The sequence below is a fragment of the Paramormyrops kingsleyae genome, chromosome 18, assembly GCF_048594095.1.
Source record: "Paramormyrops kingsleyae isolate MSU_618 chromosome 18, PKINGS_0.4, whole genome shotgun sequence".
Taxonomy (NCBI): Eukaryota; Metazoa; Chordata; class Actinopteri; order Osteoglossiformes; family Mormyridae; genus Paramormyrops; species Paramormyrops kingsleyae.
In genome coordinates this window covers 9,428,781-9,443,968 of record NC_132814.1, presented here as the reverse complement: position 1 = coordinate 9,443,968, position 15,188 = coordinate 9,428,781, and positions in this window count along the sequence as shown.

The window sequence follows — 15,188 nt, the reverse complement described above, 5'->3', positions numbered from 1 at the left end:
TGGAGAGACTGTGTCTCTCGGCTGGCCTGAGTACGCCTCGGGATTCCCCCAGAGGAGCTGGACAAAGTGGCTGGGGAGAGGGAAGACTGGGTTTCCCTGCTTGGACTGCTGCCCCTGCGACCCAACCTGGAAAAGCAGTAGAGGATGGATGGATGGATACATGCATGCATGCATGCATTTTTCAGTATTATTAGGCATCAAGCACCAGAGGTGTGTAGTGTAGCCCTATGGGAAATTTGGGTGGTTAATTTCAAATGTTGATGTATTTAAGTTGATGTTTATTCTGTTTATTGTTAAAGTATTAACCTCATATAAAAAAGTGTAATTTCTCTTTATATGTAATAAGAATTTAGTTACTTTAAGAAAATAAAAGAAATTAGGTACCCAATCGAGTCAGCGATGCAGGCCTGAGGCGAGGCTAGTGAGCGGAGAGGCCCAAATAACTGGCCGTTTCACGTCAAAGCGCCAAGAAAAAAGAAGAAAAAGAAAAAATCTACCTGGAGGAACGATCCAATCGGGGGGGGGTCAGTGAGAGGTTGGAGAGAAGATGACGTGAGGGGGAAGTAACGGAAAGATATAGTTAAGAAAAGTTGGTAAAACACCAGCTTTATATTGGTGACGGGGGAATGTGAGCAAGATACACTAACTGTATCGCTTAAGAACATTCTCCCCACATTGTTTAGGGTAACGTGGTGTTTGAGTTTTTTTTTTTTTCGCGACAAGCCGGAGAACGCTAGCCAAACCTAGCTGGCTAATCGAAGTTTGCAGGGACTGTGCAGGCAAGTAGCCTACTCGGCCCTCCTGCTTTACGCCCAGGACCACGAACTTTGATCCCCGGCGAAACCCCCTGTTTGGGATGTGGACATTCATTTTCCTCCGCTGCGCCACCACAGCGCTGCTCATGTGAGGACGCCGACAACCAGCCATAACAGAGCAAGTTTATTTTATTTTTTTTTCTTGGCGCTTTGACGTGAAGCGGCCAGTTATTTGGGCCTCTCCGCTCACCAGCCTCGCCTCAGGCCTGCATCGCTGACTCGATTGGGTACCTAATTTCTTTTATTTTCTTAAAGTAACTAAATTCTTATTACATATAAAGAGAAATTACACTTTTTTATATGAGGTTAATACTTTAACAATAAACAGAATAAACATCAACTTAAATACATCAACATTTGAAATTAACCACCCAAATTTCCCATAGGGCTACAGTAGCCATGAATTGTAATAGTTAGTATTGTTGACTATTATTATTAGGAGCCAGGCATCAAAGATGCATAGACGCCTATTGTAATTTCTAATATTTTTTATTATTATGAGGTGTCTTCGGGTCGGGGAAGACGTACTGCCTCAAGTGGAGGAGTTTAAGTATCTCGGGGTCTTGTTCACGAGTGAGGGTAGGCGAGATCGGGAGCTGGATAGACGAATCGGAGCGGCGTCTACAGTTTTGCAGGCGCTTAACCGGTCCGTCGTGGCTAAGAAAGAACTGAGCCAAAAAGCTCTCGATCTATTGGTCCATCTTTGTCCCTACCCTCACCTATGGTCATGAGCTATGGGTAATGACCGAAAGAATGAGATAGCGAATACAGGCGGCCGAAATGAGGTTTCTCCGCAGGGTGTCTGGGCTTTCCCTTAGGGATAGGGTGAGAAGTTCGGATATACGGGAGGGCCTCAGAGAAGAACCGCTGCTTCTTCACGTCGAAAGGAGCCAGTTGAGGTGGTTTGGACATCTGGTGCGGATGCCTCCTGGACGACTACCTGCAGAGGTTTTCCGTGCATGTCCTACAGGGAGGAGGCCCCGGGGCAGACCCAGGACTCGCTGGAGGGATTATATCTCTCGGCTGGCCTGGGAACGCCTCGGTGTCCCCCCCGAGGAGCTGGTAGAGGTAGCTGGGGAGAGGGAGGTCTGGGTGCCTCTCCTGAAGCTGCTGCCCCCGCGACCCGAACCCCGGACAAGCGGCAGATGATGGATGGATGGATGAATAGGTGTCAAGTCTCTAAGCAGCGTAGCCACATATTGTAATTGTTAGGCATCAAGCACCAGAGGTGTGCAGGCACCTATTGACCTTTCTGTAGGATGACAAACATCGACTCAAGCAACGTCAATGAAGGACATCCAAAAGAGAGTGTGGCAAATTCCAAAGAGTGATTCTAGGAGTCATATTGCAACGCCACAATGTTAATGGGCAAGTAGTTTCATTCTGTGTTTTCTGTACTTGTGCGTAATTTTGCACACATTTCTCAATTGCTTTGTGGGGTGTCGCACACATTTCCAGTTAATGTGAGTTGTGGGGGACCCATTTGCGATGTGTGGAGTAAAGACTCTTGTGCCATCAGCTTTTTTCAATAGGGAGAGTATGTCATGGACCAGCTCAACAACACCACACATCCCAGAATGAACCTCTCCCCCACCATCTTAGGCAGATGCTTTCCCAGGACTGCCTGTTTCCCAGAAGCCTCCACAGTACCACCAGACCTGTTAATCAGTCAACCAGTTACACTTTCGCCTAGTTACCTTTGCTATTTAAACCCTTTGTATGCTCTAACTCCTTTTGCGATTTTTGCCCTGGTTTGCACTTTCGAGCGGTCTAATTGTCTTCTTCTATAGTTTTTGATCTGTTTTGTCTTCGAATTCTGAGATTTTGCCTGCCGATTTACATTTGTTGCTCCTGTTTAACTTATCTGACCACATTTTTACCTGTTTTCCTTTTTGACTTTGACTTTCAGGGGGCCCCCGGCCCTGCTATAGGGACTTTAAAGGGAAATGGGTGCATGGGAGCCTACTTTTAGAAGGCCCTCTTAGGCCCTCCTATTATGGTCCTGGCTTCTGGCTACCAGGGGGTCCTAGGGAGAATGGGGGCTTTTAGAGGGCCCTTTGATTATGAGGGCCTTACTAGGAGGCCCTAGGGAGGAGGGTGTAGTGTACCTTTAGAGGGCCATCTGATTACAAGGGCCCCTACCATGGGGCCCCTGGCTTCTGGGGGGAGGGGAGGGGGGCATGTTAACAGCCTTACAGAAGGCCCTCTGACTAGGGAGTGGTAGCATGGTGGCCCCCAGACCAGTGTAGCAGTGTAAGAGTTTGACCAGTGTAATCACTCCCAGGGCTGTAGTGGAGGCTAAACGCAAGTAAACACGGTTTACCCACCTCAGAATTAGAGTTTACCCACTTCTCAAATGATCTAAATGCACATCATAGTATAGTTTATGCAAAAATGTGATCACAGAATTCGTAGTTCACCCACCTCTTATTTTACCACTACACCCCTGATCCCTCCGTTCTGTAAGGGGATATGGTACACAGTGGATTCTGGCATGGTTCAGCTGGACACGGTACACATGTAGTGTGATCACTAACCGTGCCCCAACATGGCTCTCACTGTACGTTCACACCAGGAGAGACCAAAGCGAACACGTCGCCATGGTCGTTGAAGAAGCTTCATTGTTGAATTTGCTTTATTCACTTTGTTCGCTCATTGGAATGTTTGATTTAGCCTGTTACCGTGGGGCGTTGGTAAATCTATATATTAGAATTGGTTTTCACCGAACCGCGTCATAACTCATTACATAAGGTTAACTGACTTTTAACTTCTCTTTTTCGCTCTGGTCGCCCAATTCGCTTCGCTGCCAGTGAATTTGCTTTGTTCGGCCAATTCGCCGCCTCTCCATAGAGAAATAATGACTTTCGTCGTTCTGGTCTCTTCTGATGTGAATGTACGTGACATCAATAATGACACTCCAAATAATAAATATTTGAATTAATTTGAGAAAGTTGGTGTTAATAACAGTTTTTTTCACATTGGAGAACTTGCAATGCGTAAATCATGGGGAGAGACCTATCTTTTCCCATGGTAATAACCAGGCTGCTGAATAGAAATGGGATGATTAGCAAAAGTGCTTTGATTTAGAGCATGAATTGTATGACATTCAAACTGCATGATCAGTTTGCATTGTTGATTAAAACTGGACAAGTTCTAATATTTTCTGACTTCTGTCTGATGGTTATTTCACTCGAAGCTAGAACAGCAGACAGCATGCTGTAGTAGACAGTTGCTACCCCTCCCCCACTCTCTCACTCAGAGTGTTGCAAAATTGTTACATTTCCTCCAGTCAGCCAATCAGGTGTTGTGAGCACTTTTCAAAATCCAACTGAAAATTCACTGCAGATATTAAACCCCTTGCCAGTATCAAAACTCCTCATTCAGACAGTTCAGCTTGAGAACTTGCTTTGTACTCTCTATACAGTCTTCTATACTTCTATCTCCTTTTATACTGTATTATATTTCATAGTTGTAATAACAGTACACCAAGGATCCAGGCCTTTTTAAAGGCTAGTCTAAGTAGCAGTTGCTACCTAGCAACTCACAGCCTTTTTAAATGGTTGTTGTTCTTTTATATTTTAGCTATAGTATTGCAAGAGTAATTCTAGATCACCTTATAAAGACACAATTTCCATAAATAACATGGATCCCAAACAAAAAAGTGGTGCTTCAAAAAGAAAAGCAAAAAAAATGAAGGAGGCAAAGCAGGCAGTTTTCCTAAAAGACGTTCCTTTAATATCAAACTTTTTTGATAAGCTGCTGGATAAAAGTGAGATGAGTATTGCTAATGTTAGCAGTCACCAGAGTTCTAGCAATGAAGATGAGCTCACCACTGGATTATTGTTATCTGACAGTGTCTATGAACCCTTGCAGACCCAGTCAGGTACAGGACACGGATGCCAGCCCTGCCAGGCTACCACAGACCACCAGCAACAGAAAGATAATCAAATGAAAGTTGCAGGTGTGTCAGAGCCACAATTAGACCAGTCAGCTGCATTGCCTGAGGTACAGTTTTCAAATGAGGAGGGCACAGACCCCAACTCCTGGTGTGAAACTGTCAATGACCCTGCTTTATGGCCCAGTACCATTACCGACCCAGCCAAGACAATTCTTCTTAGTAGAGGGGTAGCTGCATTTCAAAACAGAAGTGCTAAGTATCCTGCCTCAGTCAGGGATAGAAACATTGGGGGTATCAGTAGAAGCTTTACAAATGCTTTACTCAGTTGTTGTCTACCAAATGGGCAAACAGTGACTAGGCAGTGGCTACTTTACTCCCCTTCAACTGACTGTGTGTATTGTTTTGCTTGCAAACTGTTTTCCATTAAGGACAATACTTTTGTTCATGGATTTTCTGACTGGAAACATTCAGAGAGGATTGGTGAGCATGAGAGGAGTGCAGAGCATAGAGCTTGCATGCTAGCATTACACAATCGCTCCAAAGGCACAGCAACAATTGATTCTGATATCATCAAACAAATTGATGCAGAGAGACAATACTGGCGGGATGTTTTAAAACGAGTTGTTGCCGTCATCCAGTTTTTGGGGGAGAGGGGACTCGCTTTCAGGGGAGACGATGAGCTACTGGGATCAGCTCACAATGGTAATTTTTTGGCCATCATAGAACTGTTGGCTAAGTTTGATCCATTCCTAGCTGAACACCTCCAAAGGTTTGGTGGCAAGGGAAAAGGCTCTTTTCCCTTTGTCATCAACTATTTGTCATCAACCGTCTGTGAAGAATTTATTCATCTAAAGGGAGAAAGAACAAAGCATGCAATTGTTAATGAAATAAAAGATTCAAAATATTTCTCTGTTATAGTTGACTCCACTCCAGACCTTGCTCATGTGGACCAACTCACTTTTATTTTCAGATTTGTTAATCAGGGCGGACATGTAGTCGAGCGTTTTCTGGCATTTGAGCCTGTTGACAACCATAGGGGGGACAGTTTGGCTGAGTGTGTCATTGCTATGGTGGAGAATCTGGGCCTAGACTTGTCTAACTGTAGGGGGCAGTCATATGATAATGCAAGTAACATGTCGGGAAAGTACAATGGAGTCCAAGCTCATCTTAAACGATGAAACCCACTGATTTGTTATGTCCCTTGTGCAGCACATTCATTGAATTTAGTTGGTGTCAATGCTGTAGATGTGGTGGTTCCATAAATAAATAAATGTGGGAAATTAAGAAAAAATGTTAGTAAATTATATCAGAGAAACATTGAACTTGGGACAAGTGAAATGTGTTTTTCTTTAAAAAAAAAAAAGCAAAGTATAGTGTTTTATCTGTGACGACTAATATTCCCTGCTCAGCCTGGGGTGATACACTGATTACTCGATTGGTTTCCCCTTGGGAGCTGGTCACCTGTTTGGGGAGGGGGGGGGCGCTGCTCAGAAATACAGAGACTCTGATCGTGAAGCAGCAGCTCCGTGTCTTGCGTTTTCTTAACTATTTACATCCCCTCATCAGGTGGTGAGGGTGCTACATAGACAGCAGCTCAGAGGCTGGACATTTCTTTGACCTGCTACAGACAATGTACACTTTTTGTGCATCATCTACGCACAGGTGGGGGAAGGTCTTCCATAACACCGGTGTCAAACTCACACTGAAATCGCTGTCAGGTACTCGGTGGAGTGCACGGGCTGACTCAACTCAGGTTCTGTGGAGGTATTATGCACAACTGAGAGAGGCATTGAATAATATTTCCAAAGATAAGGAGGAGAAGCGAGAAACTCGCAGTGAAGCCTCTGCACTTTATGGGAAATTGGATACACTGGAGATGGCTTTCATGGCACACTTCTGGAATACAATATTACAGAGGTTCCAAGCCACCAGCCTGCAGTTGCAGAAGCCAGACATTAACATATGTACAGCTAAATGTCTACTGTCATCTTTACGAGACTTTGTGGCAGCACAAAGAGACAATTTTGAGGTATTTGAAACGGCCGCTTTAAATATCACCACTACTGTCTCCCAGGACTATAGGCATGACCTCCAGCGCACAAAGAAGCGCCCACGAATGTTTGATGAAAGCGCAGAGCCAGGTGTTACACTTAATGGTAGGGACCACTTTCGGATTGAAACATTCAACGTTGTTATCGACAAACTTGTGTCTTGTCTTAACCATCGTTTGAGTGCATACACACATAAGAACATAAGAACATAAGAACTATACAAACGAGAGGAGGCCATTCGGCCCATCGAGCTCGCTTGGGGAGAACTTAACTAATAGCTCAGAGTTGTTAAAATCTTATCTAGCTCTGATTTAAAGGAACCCAAGGATTCAGCTTGCACTACGTTATCAGGAAGACTATTCCATACTCTGACTACACGCTGTGTAAAGAAGTGCTTCCTTAAATCCAGTTTGAAATGTTCTCCCGCTAATTTCCACCTATGGCCACGAGTTCTTGTATTTGAACTAATGCTGAAGTAACTATTCGGTTGAACAGCATCCAAACCTGTTAGAATCTTATAGACCTGGATCATGTCCCCCCTCAGTCTCCTTTGCTTGAGGCTGAACAGATTTAGCTCAAATAACCTTTCCTCGTATGACATTCCTCTAAGACCAGGAATCATTCTTGTGGCCCTACGCTGCACCTTTTCTAAGGCCGCTATGTCCTTTTTAAGATATGGTGACCAAACCTGTACACAATATTCTAGGTGAGGTCTCACCAAGGAATTGTATAATCTTAGCATTACCTCCCTTGACTTAAACTCCACACACCTGGAGATATACCCCAACATCCTATTGGCCTTTTTTATTGCTTCCCCACACTGGCGAGAATGAGACATGGAAGCATCAACATACACACCAAGGTCTTTCTCATAATCAGCTACCTTTATTTCAGTAGGTCCCATAAAATACCTGTACTTTATATTTCTGCTCCCTACATGGAGTACCTTACATTTGTCTATGTTAAATTTCATCTGCCAGGTGTCAGCCCAGTCACTAATTAAATTAAGATCCCGCTGTAGCTGCTGAGCCGCTAGTTCAGTATCTGCTACACCACCCACCTTGGTGTCATCTGCAAATTTCACCAGTTTACTGTATATATTGGTGTCTATATCATTTATGTAAATTAGGAACAAAAGTGGTCCTAAAATTGAACCCTGCGGTACCCCACTATGAACGCAGGCCCACTGTGACATCGAGCCTCTTATAACTACTCGCTGCTTCCTATCCGTTAACCAGTTATCAATCCAAGTCGCTACAGTTCCTAAAATACCTGTCGCTTTGAGTTTAAGTGAGAGCCTCTTGTGGGGAACAACATCAAAAGCCTTTTGGAAATCTAAATAGATGACATCATAGGCCTTCTTATCATCAACTTCCTGAGTAGCTTCCTCAAAAAACTCCAACAGATTTGTTAAACAGGATCTACCTCTCCTAAATCCATGCTGGCTATCCCTCAAAATGTTATTTGAGTCCAGGTAATCTACCATTTTCTCTTTGATTATAGCCTCCATAACTTTACCAGTTATACAAGTTAGACTGATTGGCCTATAGTTTGACAAATTACTTCTATCCCCTTTTTTGAAAATGGGCGTTATGTTGGCATGCTTCCAATCAGAAGGTACCACACCTTCAGATAAGGATTTTTGAAACAGTAATGTTAAGGGTCGGCAAATAATATCCCTCATCTCTTTTAACACTATAGGTAAGATGCCATCAGGGCCCTGTGATTTATTTATTTTGAGCTTAGCTAGGCTTTGCAAAACATCAGCTTCAGTTATATATATATTAGTTATAGACGATGTTGGATTAGTAATAAGAACTGGTAAGTTACTAGTGTCCTCGACAGTGAATACCCGTGCAAAACTATCATTGAACTCATTTACTATGTCAATGTCGTTTTCAATTATAAGACCCTTACTATCCTGCAGATTAGTAATTTCAGCTTTTAGAGCTCTTTTAGAGTTAAAATACTGGAAGAAACTTTTAACGTCATCCTTAGCCTCCAATGCGATCTTCCTTTCGACATTCCTTTTAGCTCGTCTAATGTCATTTTTTAATTCAGCCTGTAGATTTAGATACTCTTGCTTTATTATGTCATCATCAGTTATTTTCCATCTCTGGAACAAAGCCCTTTTCCTCCTTACTTTATACTTTATGTCCCTATTTAACCACCTAGGTTGCAATTTCCTAGATTTATTCTTGCTAGAAACAGGTATGAAGTCCTCTTGTACTTGCAATAATGTGCTTTTAAAAAATTCCCATGCCTCTTCAACAGTTTTGTTATTTGACTCCATCCAGTTCACGGTTTCTAGTTTTAATCTCATACAATTGAAGTTAGCCTTCCTAACATTATATATTTTTGATTTGGACTTTGCTCTTCGGGCACTAAACTTAACCTCAAATTTAACCATGTTATGATCGCTACTGTCAAGTGGTTCTAAAACATCTAATTTACCAATCCTGTCCTGGTTATTAGACAAAACAAGATCAAGAATGGCATCTCCCCTGGTAGGGGTGTTAACAAACTGAGTAAAAAAACAATCCTGTACTAATTCCACCATCTCAAGTTCATTTTCAGAAGAGCCAGCAACAATGTCCCACTGCATCCCCGGTAGATTAAAATCACCCATAACTACCACATCATTTTTATTGCTCATAATCCTAATATCACTGTATAACAATCTGCTTTCCTCAGCAGCTACATTGGGTGCTCTGTAACAAACACCGACAATTAGGCTATTTGAGTTTGTAGCATCTAATTTTACCCATATAGCTTCCGTACTTTTACTTATATCAGTAAGCTCCCTTGCCTGCAAGATTTCCTTTACATATACTGCAACACCACCTCCCTTCTTACCTATACGGTCTTTACGGAACAATGTGTAACCATCCATATTATATTCTTGTCCATCCTTATCACTCAACCACGTTTCAGTTATTGCTATAATATCATAAGAGTCCGATGAGATAAGAGCCTCTAAATCATGAATTTTATTCCTAATACTCCTGGCGTTTAAATACAGACAACAAAGGGTAGGCTTATTACAGTGCCTACTTATAATATGATTTTTTTGGGCTTTCCGTTTCCCCCCAGTTACATACTTAACTAACCTCCCTGCCCCCCCAGTCCCTAGTTTAAACATTCCTCAACTACTCTACAAATACGCCTTCCCTTCCCACACACGTAACTGAGCTATTTGGTGCTCTTTACCTATCTGAAAATATGTCCAACAGTGAGCTCACTTTAAAGGCTAACTCACTCGTTGCAGCATATCCTTCAGATCTGAACATGAGCCTGGCAGATGAACTGATGCAGTACAAGTCATTCATGTCAGAAAAAGAGACATGCCCAAGTAAAATGCTCAGAACAATGATGGATTTAGATTTGCAATCAACCTTTCCAAATGTGTACATAGCACTTCGACTTTTTTTGACCCTGCCTATTACAAACTGTGAAGGGGAGCGCTCATTTTCCAAACTCACTCGCATTAAAAATGAACTCAGGATTAGGATGTGCCAAAACCACCTGAATTCACTGTCACTTCTGGCCATCGAATCAGAGTTGGTTAGACAGCTTAACTTTGATGAATTAGTGGATGACTTTGAAAGAAGGAAGAGTAGACAGAAAGTTATGTAAGGTAGGCTATTGACAGATGGGTTAGGGTTAGTGTTTGACAGGTGGTTTAACATTTTCATTATTTTTTTTTTTTTAACTTTTTCACAAAATATCTATAATTAGACCTAAATGTTATCCATATTATACAAAATGGTGACTTGGAGTAGGAACAGTATAATTAAATGTTATTTCTCCCTTTAGCTGCATAAAAAGTCCCCAAAGTTTCACAACTGGTTCATGGTGAATTATTTTCCAAATGTATCAAAATCTCCCTCCCTCCCCCTTAAGAACGTGACACATGCTGGCTGCCAGTGTAGAGCCCAGCCCACCGGCTGCTGCCAATACACAGTCTATGGCTGCTTCGCACAGGTTATGGAATGTTGCTAATATTCGGATCAAAGATTCTAGGGTGTTATTCTACTCTAGGAAGTTCTGCATACAATACATTGTTTTAATGCTATTTTAATCCACGTTATTGTACCAAATACATTGCCGATTTTATCAGCAAAATAAGCTAGATCATATTGCTTAGTTGATTTTGTTTACCCATGCCAACGGTTGCTATGGGAAGAAAAGCCATGCTTTTAAACAAGGGTATAGTTAATTTCAGCCCAATTGGTCAGTAATAGCAAATGCACACGGATTTGACAGAAAATTAAGCAATTTAAATGAAGAAAAGAAAAGAATTATATGGGCGTGCGGTATACGTTTCTAGTGGGCATTCCCAAGTTGAAATCATGGATATGTTTTTCTTGTCGTGGCGCAACGTGTTTTTTTTTTTTGTTTCAATCTGTATTATAGTATGCTTGCCCTCCTAAATCTATATGGCATAAAGTAAAAGAACGAAAAGTAATGTAATAAAAGTAGATCTACAATCGCAAATTTAAACTTTTAAAGACTTCCATGAGCCGGCAAGAAGACAAAAGGATCACACAGCTAACGACAATATTAACTGTAGCTACGAAGTTTTAAGGTAGGACAATAGGTTTCATTTATCATTTGCCCGCCGTGGCTCTAGTTGGCAAGAAATTCACAGCACATATTATTTTGACCGCATCATATTTCTTGTTGGGTCTATTTGTTGCACCTTATACCATCGTCAGATTTATACGTCAACTTGCATCTGGCAAGCTAACGCCCGGCCACCTCTCAACTACATGAGCACACTTCTCCACAACATTCTGACAACCCACGTGTAAACCTGCTGTTTATCTAAGTTATTGGTTTATTAAATATGACACGGGTGGGTAGTATTTGTGATTTCGCTTACTTTACCATTTCATTCTGTTGGTGTCCTTGAATTTATTGGTTCCTGGCCCTGCGCATGATATGACTGCCCCCTAGCTACGAGGATGTAATTGTCTTCTTTGGGAAAGCTGCAAAGCAACAATTGCAGATTATAACTGGTACATGGCATTTTGGTTCACTTTCATAGACATTTCCATTTCTATTTCGAACTAGCACATTCTGGATTATTCAAACAAATAATGTTTGTTATGGTACGATCTGGTTGTGCTACGTTGCTACCTGTCTCTATAAACAGAGATGGGTAACCTGGTGCTAACATTAACGTGAGGTAATGGCATTAGGCTGTACTGATTAGAATTTGAGATCCAACTTACTGTATCAACTTAAGCCACCTTCTTTTCACTTTTTCCGAGGTAAAAAGCGGCAAAAGATAGTTTTGTCAACATCATTCTGCTTTTACAACATGGTACGCCGCACTAGTTTGGACCCACAAGTGGCATGATGACGTAGCAACTAGCCATCCCAGACAATGCTGGCGGTTTTTTTTTTTTTTTTTTTGAGGGGGGGGGGCCCTCGCGTACGTTTTGCCCAGGGGCCCACACAACCCATAATCCGTCCCTGCCCCTGACCACGTCGAGAGACCTGTCAGGACGACGGAGGAGAAGACAGAAGGGGCCATTTACGAAAAACCTGCGGAAGCTGCTATGCTGCAGTAGCACAGTGTCAGGTAACCCCTTTGATTCCACCCATGTAGGTGACAACGATCTCAGCCAGTGTGACAACGAGGTTGCTGCTATCCTGCATGGAGCCCCGTCAGTGACACAGCCTGAGCCCTGCTCACCAGCCCTTTCATCCACTTCCTTTTTATTTCCATCACCAGTTCCATCCTCTTTTGTATCATCTCCATCTCCCTCTCTATCTCTATCTCTTTTTATGGACTCTCCTCCTTCCTCTCCTCTCGTAGCCTCACCTGTAAGCCCAGCTCCATCTTCAGCTCCTGCCCCGGTTCATCCCACCCCCCTGCGTCCCGTTCCAGCGGAGGCTACAGCCCCCTCATCTCAGCTGGTCACAGGTCCGACACCCCCATTTATGTCCCCTGCTGACGTCATAGAAAAAATGGAATGATTTAATACGTTATATAATGACTACCTAAACAACTACTGCCACATGACCTATGAGGCCAATTGCTTTGCCTATTACTGGTGTCAGCAGTGGTGGAACGAATTTGTGAGCGCAGTTACCATTTGCAAACAATGGAGGAATAGAAGCTCAGAGGCTCCCTATTCCTACGGCGATAATGAGGGTGGTCCTATAAGACATAGCACTGATGAAGATGAGCTGATCTTTCCCAGTGATATGCTGGACCAGCTGAGTGCCATCCCCGGGGTGCTGGAGATGGCTGTGGAGCTGGGCTACCTATCTGATGGGCTACCTATCTAATCTGATGGATTGGTTAAGATAAGTTTAAAATATGATTGTAAGATGTATGTAATGTGTTATTGTATAAACTCTTGTTTGTTGTTTCTGTTCAATGTTGTTCATCAAGTGCTCTTGGGCACTTGCCAGGCTGGCATTGTAAATAAGAATTTGTTCTTAATGCTTTGCCTGGTAAAATAAAGGTTTAAATAAATAAAACAAAAGATAGTATAGGTTAAAATAAGACTGTATTGTCAAGATCCGCTCCGTCCGCTCCTGATGTGTACCACGCCCACCTCGTTACCTCGTGTTCAGCCCTGATTGTGATCATCTGTGTCCTGTTATGTCTAGCCCGTCTTTTGTATTTAGTCCTCGTCTGAGTCAGTCTTCCCCAGACTTGTCATTGTATTGTCTTGGTGTCCATGCTCGTTTAACCCTACGTCTGCCAAAAAACCCTGCTTTGTCCGTCTTCACGGCTCCGCTTGCTTGCTTTACGGCTCGCTTGCCCCGCAACCCTGACAGAATGACAAGTCTCTACGAAAACACAGCGGAGCAGACCGAGCACCAGCGGCTCGGTCTGCTGCAGGAGGCTGTGTACTGGCGCTCCCAGCCCGAGGTACTAGAGGACCCCATCGCCCTGGAGCTGGCCACCTCACGGAGGAGCGCCCGCCCGGACAGCAGTACCCGCTCGAGCGGGCACACAAGTGCCTACGCCTGCTGCTGCTGCCGCCACTCTGCCCGCGGCACCGCCTGCTGCTGCTGCCGCCGCTCTGGGGCAAGGTGGGATATGCGCAATTAGGGACGCTATTCCCCTGGTGCCGAGAGCCCTTAAAGGGGCAGCGCCTTCTCGCCCGGCGCCCATCCTGGCGCCCGTTCCGGACCTGCATGTTCCGGACCTGTCAGCAGCGACTGCTGCTGCTGCCGCCGCTCTGCCCGCGGCACCGCCTGCTGCTGCTGCCACCGCTCTACCCACGGCACCGCCTGCTGCTGCTGCTGCCACGCTGCCAGCAGCACCGCCTGTCTCGCCTGTCCTGCCGGCACTTGAACTGCCTGTCTCGCCTGTCCTGCCGGCGCCTGATCTGCCTGTCTCACCTGTCCTGCCGGCGCCTGATCTGCCTGTCCTGCCGGCGCCTGAACTGCCCGAGGTGGCCGCGGTTGCTCCCCCTGCTGGCCGTGTGATGGCGACGCCCGCTGCTGGCCGCATGATGGTGGTGGTGCCCGCTGTGGCGCCCCCTGCTGGCCGTGTGATGGCGGCGCCCCTGCGGCGCCCCCTACTGGCCAGGAAGTGGTAGCGCACGCTGCAGCCCTGCCCCAGGTCCTGGCTTCACCTCAGCCTGCAGCTGAGGACACCGCTCTGCCTGCGGCACCCACCGAGGCGCCCTGGGGGTCACGTGATGACGGCGCCCACCGAGGCGCCCCCTGCTGACCTCGTGACAGAGGCGCCCGCCACGGCGCCCCCTGCTGGCCAAGTGACTGAGGGCGCCCCCCATGGCGCCCCCTGTTGGCCAAGTAATGGCGGCCCTGCCTGAGGCCGCCTCTCCCGTCCTGCCCGCGGCCCTGCCTGTGCAAACCACTCTAGCTTTTTTCATGTTTTTTTTTTGTTAATAGTGGAGTCCTCCTGGATTCTCTTCCATGGAACCCATTATTGTTCAAAAGGCGACGGATGGTGCGATCAGTAAGTGACGTACCTTGATCTTGGAGCTCAGTTTGAATGGTTTTGAATGCTTTCCATGGCTCTTTCTACCATCCGCAGTATCCTTCTGATCAGCCTGGGTTGCATTTCCTCACAGTTTTGTGCAATGACCTCATGCTGCCATCTTGGTGCATTGCCAGTCTTGGTGCATTGCCAGTCTTGGTGCATTGTCAGTCTTGGTGCATTGTCAGTGATATTTTTTTCTTTGTTTTAACTGCACATTCTGTAGTACATTATAAATGAAAACAGCATCCCCCATTTATGTGGCGCGGATCCTGCGAATAAGAAGCTGGCAAATAAGTAGCCGACTTCAGGTACCCCGTCGTCATCGGTGCATTAATATTGATGTGAGCTTCCTAATTATGATCGTATTCAGTATTACCTCCCCGGAGAGGCTCTGGACCGACGATCCTCCTTACAAGCTTCTTCCCATTTCCGCCTGTCGCAGGTAT